We start from the raw sequence: 13,622 nt of genomic DNA, 5'->3' as shown, positions 1-13,622 counted from the left end.
CAGGGAACGATCAAAGCGTAGACTGTTTGGGACATTACTCCCATGGAGGAAAGTGCGCATGGTGACTGTTGCATTCAATCCCGATGCAATTTCTGTGTCTCATCAACACTCTGATAGTCCACAGTTTACAGAATGCCACGAGATGTGCATCGGAAACTACTACTGGTCTTCCAGGGAACGATCAAATCGTAGACTGTTTGAGAATTACTCCCCCGGAGGAAAGTGCGCATGGTAACTGTTGTATTCAATCCCGATGCAATCTCTGTGTTTCATCAACACTCTGATAGTCCACAGATTACAGAAAGCCTCCAGATATTCATCGGAAACTACTACTGGTCTTCCAGGGAACGATCAAAGCGTAGACTGTTAGAGACATTACTCCCATGGAGGAAAGTGCGCATGGTAACTGTTGTATTAAATCCCGATGCAATATCTGTGTTTCATCAACACTCTGATACTCCACAGATTACAGAATGCCTCCAGATGTGCATCGGAAACTACAACTGGTCTTCCAGGGAACGATCAAATCGTAAACTCCTTGAGACATTACTCCCTTGGAGGAAAGTGCGCATGGTGACTGTTGGATTCAATCCCGATGCAATTTCTGTGTTTCATCAACACTCAGATAGTCCACAGATTACGGAAAGCCTCCAGATGTACATCGGAAACTACTACTGGTCTTCCAGGGAACGATCAAAACGTAGACTGTTAGAGACATTACTCCCATGGAGGAAAGTGCGCATGGTGACTGTTGTATTCAATCCCGATGCAATTTCTGTGTTTCATCAACACTCTGATAGTCCACAGATTACAGAATGCCTCCCGATGTGCATCGGAAACTACTACTGGTCTTCCAGGGAACGATCAAAGCGTAGACTGTTTAGGACATTACTCCCATGGAGGAAAGTGCGCATGGTGACTGTTGTATTCAATCCCGATGCAATTTCTGTGTCTCATCAACACTCTGATAGTCCACAGATTACAGAATGCCACGAGATGTGCATCGGAAACTACTACTGGTCTTCCAGAGAACGATCAAATCGTAGACTGTTTGAGAATTACTCCCACGGAGGAAAGTGCGCATGGTAACTGTTGTATTCAATCCCGATGCAATTTCTGTGTTTCATCAACACTCTGATAGTCCACAGATTACAGAAAGCCTCCAGATATTCATCGGAAACTACTACTGGTCTTCCAGGGAACGATCAAAGCGTAGACTGTTAGAGACATTACTCCAATGGATTAAAGTGCGCATGGTAATTGTTGTATTCAATCCCGATGCAATTTCTATGTTTCATCAACACTCTGATAGTCCACAGATTACAGAAAGCCTCCCGATGTGCATCGGAAACTACTACTGGTCTTCCAGGGAACGATCAAAGCGTAGACTGTTCAGGACATTACTCCCATGGAGGAAAGTGCGCATGGTGACTGTTGTATTCAATCCCGATGCAATTTCTGTGTCTCATCAACACTCTGATAGTCCACAGATTACAGAATGCCACGAGATGTGCATCGGAAACTACTACTGGTCTTACAGAGAACGATCAAATCGTAGACTGTTTGAGAATTACTCCCACGGAGGAAAGTGCGCATGGTAACTGTTGTATTCAATCCCGATGCAATTTCTGTGTTTCATCAACACTCTGATAGTCCACAGATTACAGAAAGCCTCCAGATATTCATCGGAAACTACTACTGGTCTTCCAGGGAACGATCAAAGCGTAGACTGTTTGGGACATTACTCCCATGGAGGAAAGTGCGCATGGTGACTGTTGTATTCAATCCCGATGCAATTTCTGAGTTTCATCAACACTCTGATAGTCCACAGATTACAGAATGCCTCCCGATGTGCATCGGAAACTACTACTGGTCTTCCAGGGAACGATCAAAGCGTAGACTGTTCAGGACATTACTCCCATGGAGGAAAGTGCGCATGGTGACTGTTGTATTCAATCCCGATGAAATTTCTGTGTTTCATCAACACTCTGATAGTCCACAGATTACAGAATGCCACGAGATGTGCATCGGAAACTACTACTGGTCTCCAGGGAACGATCAACGCGTAGAATGTTTCAGACATTACTCCCATGGAGGAAAGTGCGCATGGTGACTGTTGTATTAAATCCTGATGCTATTTCTGTGTTTCATCAACACTCTGATAGTCCACTGATTACAGAATGCCACCAGATGTGCATCGGAAACTACTACTGGTCTTCCAGGGAACGATGAAACCGTAGACTGTTTGAGACATACCTCCCGTGGAGGAAAGTGCGCATGGTGACTGGTGTATTCAACCCCGATGCAATTTCTGAGTTTCATCAACACTCTGATAGTCCACAGATTACAGAATGCCTCCCGATGTGCATCGGAAACTACTACTGGTCTTCCAGGGAACGATCAAAGCGTAGACTGTTCAGGACATTACTCCCATGGAGGAAAGTGCGCATGGTGACTGTTGTATTCAATCCCGATGAAATTTCTGTGTTTCATCAACACTCTGATAGTCCACAGATTACAGAATGCCTCCCGGTGTGCATCGGAATCTCCAACTGGTCTTCCAGGGAACGATCAAAGCGTAGACTGTTTGGGACATTACTCCCATGGAGGAAAGTGCGCATGGTGACTGTTGTATTCAATCCCGATGCAATTTCTGAGTTTCATCAACACTCTGATAGTCCACAGATTACAGAATGCCTCCCGATGTGCATCGGAAACTACTACTGGTCTTCCAGGGAACGATCAAAGCGTAGACTGTTCAGGACATTACTCCCATGGAGGAAAGTGCGCATGGTGACTGTTGTATTCATTCCCGATGCAATTTCTGTGTTTCATCAACACTCTGATAGTCCACAGATTACAGAATGCCACGAGATGTGCATCGGAAACTACTACAGGTCTTCCAGGGAACGATCAAAGCATAGACTGTTTGATAATTACTCCCTTGGAGGAAAGTGCGCATGGTGAATGTTGTTTTCAATCCCGATGCAATTTCTGTGTTTCATCAACACTCTGATAGTCCACAGACTAGAGAAAGCCTCCAGATGTGGATCGGAAACTACTACTGGTCTTCCAGGGAACGATCAAAGCGTAGACTGTTAGAGACATTACTCCCATGGAGGAAAGTGCGCATGGTAAACGTTGAATTCAATCCCGATGCAATTTCTGTGTTTCATCAACACTCTGATAGTCCACAGATTCCAGAATGCCTCCAGATGTGCATCGGAAACTACAACTGGTCTTCCAGGGAACGATCAAATCGTAAACTCCTTGAGACATTACTCCCATGGAGGAAAGTGCGCATGGTGACTGTTGTATTAAATCCTGATGCTATTTCTGTGTTTCATCAACACTCTGATAGTCCACAGATTACAGAATGCCACCAGATGTGCATCGGAAACTACTACTGGTCTTCCAGGGAACGATCAAACCGTAGACTGTTTGAGAAATACCTCCCGTGGAGGAAAGTGCGCATGGTGACTGTTGCATTCATTCCCGATGCAATTTCTGTGTTTCATCAACACTCTGATAGTCCACAGATTATAGAATGCCACGAGATGTGCATCGGAAACTACTACTGGTCTTCCCAGGAACGATCAAATCGTAGACTGTATAGGACATTACTCCCATGGAGGAAAGTGCGCATGGTGACTGTTGTATTCAATCCCGATGAAATTTCTGTGTTTCATCAACACTCTGATAGTCCACAGATTACAGAATGCCACGAGATGTGCATCGGAAACTACTACTGGTCTTCCAGGGAACGATCAAAGCGTAGACTGTTTGGGACATTACTCCCATGGAGGAAAGTGCGCATGGTGACTGTTGTATTCAATCCCGATGCAATTTCTGTGTCTCATCAACACTCTGATAGTCCACAGATTACAGAATGCCACGAGATGTGCATCGGAAACTACTACTGGTCTTCCAGAGAACGATCAAATCGTAGACTGTTTGAGAATTACTCCCACGGAGGAAAGTGTGCATGGTAACTGTTGTATTCAATCCCGCTGCAATTTCTGTGTTTCATCAACTCTCTGATAGTCCACAGATTACGGAAAGCCTCCAGATGTGCATCGGAAACTACTACTGGTCTTCCAGGGAACGATCAAAGCGTAGACTGTTAGAGACATTACCCCCCATGGAGGAAAGTGCGCATGGTAACTGTTGTATTTAATCCCGATGCAATATCTGTGTTTCATCAACACTCTGATACTCCACAGATTACAGAATGCATCCAGATTTGCATCGGAAACTACTACTGGTCTTCCAGGGAACGATCAAAGCGTAGACTGTTTGAGACATTACTTTTATGGAGGAATGTGCCCATGGTGATTGTTGTATTCAATCCCGATGCAATTTCTATGTTTCATCAACACTCTGATAGTCCACAGATTACAGAATGCTTCCAGATGTGCATCGGAAACTGCTACTGGACTTCCAGGGAACGATCAAAGCGTAAACTCTATGAAACATTATTCCCATGGAGGAAAGTGCGCATGGTGACTGTTGTATTCAATCCCGATGCAATTTCTGTGTTTCATCAACACTCTGATAGTCCACAGATTACAGAATGAATCCCGGTGTGCATCGGAAACTACTACTGGTCTTCCAGGGAACGATCAAAGCGTAGACTGTTTGGGACATTACTCCCATGGAGGAAAGTGCGCGTGGCGACTGTTGTATTCAATCCCGATGCAATTTCTGTGTTTCATCAACACTGTGATAGTCCACAGATTACAGAATGTCTCCCGATGTGCATCGGAAACTACTACTGGTCTGCCAGGAAACGATCAAAGCGTAGACTGTTTAGGACATTACTCCCATGGAGGAAAGTGCGCATGGTGACTGTTGTATTCAATCCTGATGCTATTTCTGTGTTTCATCAACACTCTGACAGTCCAAAAATTACAGAATGCCACCAGATGTGCATCGGAAACTACTACTGTTCTTCCAGGGAACGATCACACCGTAGACTGTTTAAGACTTACCTCCCGTGGAGGAAAGTGCGCATGGTGACTGTTGCATTCATTCCCGATGCAATTTCTGTGTTTCATCAACACTCTGATAGTCCACAGATTACAGAATGCCACGAGATGTTCATCGGAAACTACTACTGGTCTTCCAGGGAACGATCAAAACATAGCCTGTTTGAGAGTTACTCCCTTGGAGGAAAGTGCGCATGGTGAATGTTGTTTTCAATCCCGATGCAATTTCTGTGTTTCATTAACACTCTGATAGCCCACAGATTACAGAAGGCCTCCAGATGTGCATCGGAAACTACTACTGGTCTTCCAGGGAACGATCAAAGCGTAGACTGTTAGAGACATTGCTCCCATGGAGGAAAGTGCGCATGGTAAATGTTGAATTCAATCCCGATGCAATTTCTGTGTTTCATCAACACTCTGATAGTCCACAGATTACAGAATGCCTCCAGATGTGCATCGGAAACTACAACTGGTCTTCCAGGGAACGATCAAATCGTAAACTCCTTGAGACATTACTCCCTTGGAGGAAAGTGCGCATGGTGACTGTTGTATTCAATCCCGATGCAATTTCTGTGTTTCATCAACACTCAGATAGTCCACAGATTACGGAAAACCTCCAGATGTACATCGGAAACTACTACTGGTCTTCCAGGTAACGATCAAAACGTAGACTGTTAGAGACATTACTCCCATGGAGGAAAGTGCGCATGGTGAATGTTGTTTTCAATCCCGATGCAATTTCTGTGTTTCATTAACACTCTGATAGCCCACAGATTACAGAAGGCCTCCAGATGTGCATCGGAAACTACTACTGGTCTTCCAGGGAACGATCAAAGCGTAGACTGTTTAGGACATTACTCCCATGGAGGAAAGTGCGCATGGTGACTGTTGTATTCAATCCGGATGAAATTTCTGTGTTTCATCAACACTCTGATAGTCCACAGAATACAGAATGCCTCCAGATATGCATCGGAAACTACTACTGGTCTTCCAGGGAACGATCAGAGCGTAGACTGTTTGGGACATTACTCCCATGGAGGAAAGTGCGCATGGTGACTGTTGCATTCAATCCCGATGCAATTTCTGTGTCTCATCAACACTCTGATAGTCCACAGTTTACAGAATGCCACGAGATGTGCATCGGAAACTACTACTGGTCTTCCAGGGAACGATCAAATCGTAGACTGTTTGAGAATTACTCCCCCGGAGGAAAGTGCGCATGGTAACTGTTGTATTCAATCCCGATGCAGGCTCTGTGTTTCATCAACACTCTGATAGTCCACAGATTACAGAAAGCCTCCAGATATTCATCGGAAACTACTACTGGTCTTCCAGGGAACGATCAAAGCGTAGACTGTTAGAGACATTACTCCCATGGAGGAAAGTGCGCATGGTAACTGTTGTATTAAATCCCGATGCAATATCTGTGTTTCATCAACACTCTGATACTCCACAGATTACAGAATGCCTCCAGATGTGCATCGGAAACTACAACTGGTCTTCCAGGGAACGATCAAATCGTAAACTCCTTGAGACATTACTCCCTTGGAGGAAAGTGCGCATGGTGACTGTTGGATTCAATCCCGATGCAATTTCTGTGTTTCATCAACACTCTGATAGTCCACAGATTACAGAATGCCTCCCGATGTGCATCGGAAACTACTACTGGTCTTCCAGGGAACGATCAAAGCGTAGACTGTTTAGGACATTACTCCCATGGAGGAAAGTGCGCATGGTGACTGTTGTATTCAATCCCGATTAAATTTCTGTGTTTCATCAACACTCTGATAGTCCACAGAATACAGAATGCCTCCAGATATGCATCGGAAACTACTACTGGTCTTCCAGGGAACGATCAAAGCGTAGACTGTTTGGGACATTACTCCCATGGAGGAAAGTGCGCATGGTGACTGTTGTATTCAATCCCGATGCAATTTCTGTGTCTCATCAACACTCTGATAGTCCACAGATTACAGAATGCCACGAGATGTGCATCGGAAACTACTACTGGTCTTCCAGAGAACGATCAAATCGTAGACTGTTTGAGAATTACTCCCACGGAGGAAAGTGCGCATGGTAACTGTTGTATTCAATCCCGATGCAATTTCTGTGTTTCATCAACACTCTGATAGTCCACAGATTACAGAAAGCCTCCAGATATTCATCGGAAACTACTACTGGTCTTCCAGGGAACGATCAAAGCGTAGACTGTTAGAGACATTACTCCAATGGAGGAAAGTGCGCATGGTAATTGTTGTATTCAATCCCGATGCAATTTCTATGTTTCATCAACACTCTGATAGTCCACAGATTACAGAAAGCCTCCCGATGTGCATCGGAAACTACTACTGGTCTTCCAGGGAACGATCAAAGCGTAGACTGTTCAGGACATTACTCCCATGGAGGAAAGTGCGCATGGTGACTGTTGTATTCAATCCCGATGCAATTTCTGTGTCTCATCAACACTCTGATAGTCCACAGATTACAGAATGCCACGAGATGTGCATCGGAAACTACTACTGGTCTTACAGAGAACGATCAAATCGTAGACTGTTTGAGAATTACTCCCACGGAGGAATGTGCGCATGGTAACTGTTGTATTCAATCCCGATGCAATTTCTGTGTTTCATCAACACTCTGATAGTCCACAGATTACAGAAAGCCTCCAGATATTCATCGGAAACTACTACTGGTCTTCCAGGGAACGATCAAAGCGTAGACTGTTTGGGACATTACTCCCATGGAGGAAAGTGCGCATGGTGACTGTTGTATTCAATCCCGATGCAATTTCTGAGTTTCATCAACACTCTGATAGTCCACAGATTACAGAATGCCTCCCGATGTGCATCGGAAACTACTACTGGTCTTCCAGGGAACGATCAAAGCGTAGACTGTTCAGGACATTACTCCCATGGAGGAAAGTGCGCATGGTGACTGTTGTATTCAATCCCGATGAAATTTCTGTGTTTCATCAACACTCTGATAGTCCACAGATTACAGAATGCCACGAGATGTGCATCGGAAACTACTACTGGTCTCCAGGGAACGATCAACGCGTAGAATGTTTCAGACATTACTCCCATGGAGGAAAGTGCGCATGGTGACTGTTGTATTAAATCCTGATGCTATTTCTGTGTTTCATCAACACTCTGATAGTCCACTGATTACAGAATGCCACCAGATGTGCATCGGAAACTACTACTGGTCTTCCAGGGAACGATGAAACCGTAGACTGTTTGAGACATACCTCCCGTGGAGGAAAGTGCGCATGGTGACTGGTGTATTCAATCCCGATGCAATTTCTGAGTTTCATCAACACTCTGATAGTCCACAGATTACAGAATGCCTCCCGATGTGCATCGGAAACTACTACTGGTCTTCCAGGGAACGATCAAAGCGTAGACTGTTCAGGACATTACTCCCATGGAGGAAAGTGCGCATGGTGACTGTTGTATTCAATCCCGATGAAATTTCTGTGTTTCATCAACACTCTGATAGTCCACAGATTACAGAATGCCTCCCGGTGTGCATCGGAAACTCCAACTGGTCTTCCAGGGAACGATCAAAGCGTAGACTGTTTGGGACATTACTCCCATGGAGGAAAGTGCGCATGGTGACTGTTGTATTCAATCCCGATGCAATTTCTGAGTTTCATCAACACTCTGATAGTCCACAGATTACAGAATGCCTCCCGATGTGCATCGGAAACTACTACTGGTCTTCCAGGGAACGATCAAAGCGTAGACTGTTCAGGACATTACTCCCATGGAGGAAAGTGCGCATGGTGACTGTTGTATTCATTCCCGATGCAATTTCTGTGTTTCATCAACACTCTGATAGTCCACAGATTACAGAATGCCACGAGATGTGCATCGGAAACTACTACAGGTCTTCCAGGGAACGATCAAAGCATAGACTGTTTGATAATTACTCCCTTGGAGGAAAGTGCGCATGGTGAATGTTGTTTTCAATCCCGATGCAATTTCTGTGTTTCATCAACACTCTGATAGTCCACAGACTAGAGAAAGCCTCCAGATGTGCATCGGAAACTACTACTGGTCTTCCAGGGAACGATCAAAGCGTAGACTGTTAGAGACATTACTCCCATGGAGGAAAGTGCGCATGGTAAACGTTGAATTCAATCCCGATGCAATTTCTGTGTTTCATCAACACTCTGATAGTCCACAGATTACAGAATGCCTCCAGATGTGCATCGGAAACTACAACTGGTCTTCCAGGGAACGATCAAATCGTAAACTCCTTGAGACATTACTCCCATGGAGGAAAGTGCGCATGGTGACTGTTGTATTAAATCCTGATGCTATTTCTGTGTTTCATCAACACTCTGATAGTCCACAGATTACAGAATGCCACCAGATGTGCATCGGAAACTACTACTGGTCTTCCAGGGAACGATCAAACCGTAGACTGTTTGAGAAATACCTCCCGTGGAGGAAAGTGCGCATGGTGACTGTTGCATTCATTCCCGATGCAATTTCTGTGTTTCATCAACACTCTGATAGTCCACAGATTATAGAATGCCACGAGATGTGCATCGGAAACTACTACTGGTCTTCCCAGGAACGATCAAAGCGTAGACTGTATAGGACATTACTCCCATGGAGGAAAGTGCGCATGGTGACTGTTGTATTCAATCCCGATGAAATTTCTGTGTTTCATCAACACTCTGATAGTCCACAGATTACAGAATGCCACGAGATGTGCATCGGAAACTACTACTGGTCTTCCAGGGAACGATCAAAGCGTAGACTGTTTGGGACATTACTCCCATGGAGGAAAGTGCGCATGGTGACTGTTGTATTCAATCCCGATGCAATTTCTGTGTCTCATCAACACTCTGATAGTCCACAGATTACAGAATGCCACGAGATGTGCATCGGAAACTACTACTGGTCTTCCAGAGAACGATCAAATCGTAGACTGTTTGAGAATTACTCCCACGGAGGAAAGTGCGCATGGTAACTGTTGTATTCAATCCCGATGCAATTTCTGTGTTTCATCAACACTCTGATAGTCCACAGATTACAGAAAGCCTCCAGATATTCATCGGAAACTACTACTGGTCTTCCAGGGAACGATCAAAGCGTAGACTGTTAGTGACATTACTCCAATGGAGGAAAGTGCGCATGGTAATTGTTGTATTCAATCCCGATGCAATTTCTATGTTTCATCAACACTCTGATAGTCCACAGATTACAGAAAGCCTCCCGATGTGCATCGGAAACTACTACTGGTCTTCCAGGGAACGATCAAAGCGTAGACTGTTCAGGACATTACTCCCATGGAGGAAAGTGCGCATGGTGACTGTTGTATTCAATCCCGATGCAATTTCTGTGTCTCATCAACACTCTGATAGTCCACAGATTACAGAATGCCACGAGATGTGCATCGGAAACTACTACTGGTCTTCCAGAGAACGATCAAATCGTAGACTGTTTGAGAATTACTCCCACGGAGGAAAGTGCGCATGGTAACTGTTGTATTCAATCCCGATGCAATTTCTGTGTTTCATCAACACTCTGATAGTCCACAGATTACAGAAAGCCTCCAGATATTCATCGGAAACTACTACTGGTCTTCCAGGGAACGATCAAAGCGTAGACTGTTTGGGACATTACTCCCATGGAGGAAAGTGCGCATGGTGACTGTTGTATTCAATCCCGATGCAATTTCTGAGTTTCATCAACACTCTGATAGTCCACAGATTACAGAATGAATCCCGATGTGCATCAGAAACTACTACTGGTCTTCCAGGGAACGATCAAAGCGTAGACTGTTCAGGACATTACTCCCATGGAGGAAAGTGCGCATGGTGACTGTTGTATTCAATCCCGATGAAATTTCTGTGTTTCATCAACACTCTGATAGTCCACAGATTACAGAATGCCACGAGATGTGCATCGGAAACTACTACTGGTCTCCAGGGAACGATCAAAGCGTAGACTGTTTCAGACATTACTCCCATGGAGGAAAGTGCGCATGGTGACTGTTGTATTAAATCCTGATGCTATTTCTGTGTTTCATCAACACTCTGATAGTCCACTGATTACAGAATGCCACCAGATGTGCATCGGAAACTACTACTGGTCTTCCAGGGAACGATGAAACCGTAGACTGTTTGAGACATACCTCCCGTGGAGGAAAGTGCGCATGGTGACTGGTGTATTCAATCCCGATGCAATTTCTGAGTTTCATCAACACTCTGATAGTCCACAGATTACAGAATGCCTCCCGATGTGCATCGGAAACTACTACTGGTCTTCCAGGGAACGATCAAAGCGTAGACTGTTCAGGACATTACTCCCATGGAGGAAAGTGCGCATGGTGACTGTTGTATTCAATCCCGATGAAATTTCTGTGTTTCATCAACACTCTGATAGTCCACAGATTACAGAATGCCTCCCGGTGTGCATCGGAAACTCCAACTGGTCTTCCAGGGAACGATCAAAGCGTAGACTGTTTGGGACATTACTCCCATGGAGGAAAGTGCGCATGGTGACTGTTGTATTCAATCCCGATGCAATTTCTGAGTTTCATCAACACTCTGATAGTCCACAGATTACAGAATGCCTCCCGATGTGCATCGGAAACTACTACTGGTCTTCCAGGGAACGATCAAAGCGTAGACTGTTCAGGACATTACTCCCATGGAGGAAAGTGCGCATGGTGACTGTTGTATTCATTCCCGATGCAATTTCTGTGTTTCATCAACACTCTGATAGTCCACAGATTACAGAATGCCACGAGATGTGCATCGGAAACTACTACAGGTCAACCAGGGAACGATCAAAGCATAGACTGTTTGATAATTACTCCCTTGGAGGAAAGTGCGCATGGTGAATGTTGTTTTCAATCCCGATGCAATTTCTGTGTTTCATCAACACTCTGATGGTCCACAGACTAGAGAAAGCCTCCAGATGTGCATCGGAAACTACTACTGGTCTTCCAGGGAACGATCAAAGCGTAGACTGTTAGAGACATTACTCCCATGGAGGAAAGTGCGCATGGTAAACGTTGAATTCAATCCCGATGCAATTTCTGTGTTTCATCAACACTCTGATAGTCCACAGATTACAGAATGCCTCCAGATGTGCATCGGAAACTACAACTGGTCTTCCAGGGAACGATCAAATCGTAAACTCCTTGAGACATTACTCCCATGGAGGAAAGTGCGCATGGTGACTGTTGTATTCAATCCCGATGCAATTTCTGTGTTTCATCAACACTCTGATAGTCCACAGATTACGGGAAGCCACCAGATGTACATCGGAAACTACTACTGGTCTTCCAGGGAACGATCAAAGCGTAGACTGTTAGAGACTTTACTCCCATGGAGTAAAGTGCCCATGGTGACTGTTGTATTCAATCCCGATGCAATTTCTGTGTTTCATCAACACTCTGATAGTCCACAGATTACAGAATGCCTGCAGATGTGCAATTGAAACTACTTCTGGTCTTCCAAGGAACGATCAAAATCGTAGACTGTTTAAGACGTTACTCCCATGGAGGAAACTGCGCATGGAGACTGTTGTATTCAATCCCGATGCAATTTCTGTGTTTCATCAACACTCTGATAGTCCACAGATTACAGAATGCCACGAGATGTGCATCGGAAACTACTACTGGTCTTCCAGGAAACGATCAAAGCGTAGACTGTTTCAGACATTACTCCCATGGAGGAAAGTGCGCATGGTGACTGTTGTATTAAATCCTGATGCTATTTCTGTGTTTCATCAACACTCTGATAGTCCACAGATTACAGAATGCCACCAGATGTGCATCGGAATCTACTACTGGTCTTCCAGGGAACGATCAAACCGTCGACTGTTTGAGAAATACCTCCCGTGGAGGAAAGTGCGCATGGTGACTGTTGCATTCATTCCCGATGCAATTTCTGTGTTTCATCAACACTCTGATAGTCCACAGATTACAGAATGCCACGAGATGTGCATCGGAAACTACTACAGGTCTTCCAGGGAACGATCAAAGCATAGACTGTTTGATAATTACTCCCTTGGAGGAAAGTGCGCATGGTGAATGTTGTTTTCAATCCCGATGCAATTTCTGTGTTTCATCAACACTCTGATAGTCCACAGACTACAGAAAGCCTCCAGATGTGCATCGGAAACTACTACTGGTCTTCCAGGGAACGATCAAAGCGTAGACTGTTAGAGACATTACTCCCATGGAGGAAAGTGCGCATGGTAAACGTTGAATTCAATCCCGATGCAATTTCTGTGTTTCATCAACACTCTGATAGTCCACTGATTACAGAAAGCCTCCACATTTGCATCGGAAACTACAACTGGTCTTCCAGGGAACGATCAAATCGTTAACTCCTTGAGACATTACTCCCATGGAGGAAAGTGCGCATGGTGACTGTTGTATTCAATCCCGATGCAATTTCTATGTTTCATCAACACTCTGATAGTCCACAGATTACAGAATGCCTCCCGATGTGCATCGGAAACTACTACTGGTCTTCCAGGGAACGATCAAAGCGTAGACTGTTCAGGACATTACTCCCATGGAGGAAAGTGCGCATGGTGACTGTTGTATTCAATCCCGATGAAATTTCTGTGTTTCATCAACACTCTGATAGTCCACAGTTTA

This window comes from Schistocerca gregaria, chromosome 8 (genome assembly GCF_023897955.1).
Source record: "Schistocerca gregaria isolate iqSchGreg1 chromosome 8, iqSchGreg1.2, whole genome shotgun sequence".
NCBI classification, from domain to species: domain Eukaryota; kingdom Metazoa; phylum Arthropoda; class Insecta; order Orthoptera; family Acrididae; genus Schistocerca; species Schistocerca gregaria.
This window is presented reverse-complemented; position numbering follows the sequence as displayed.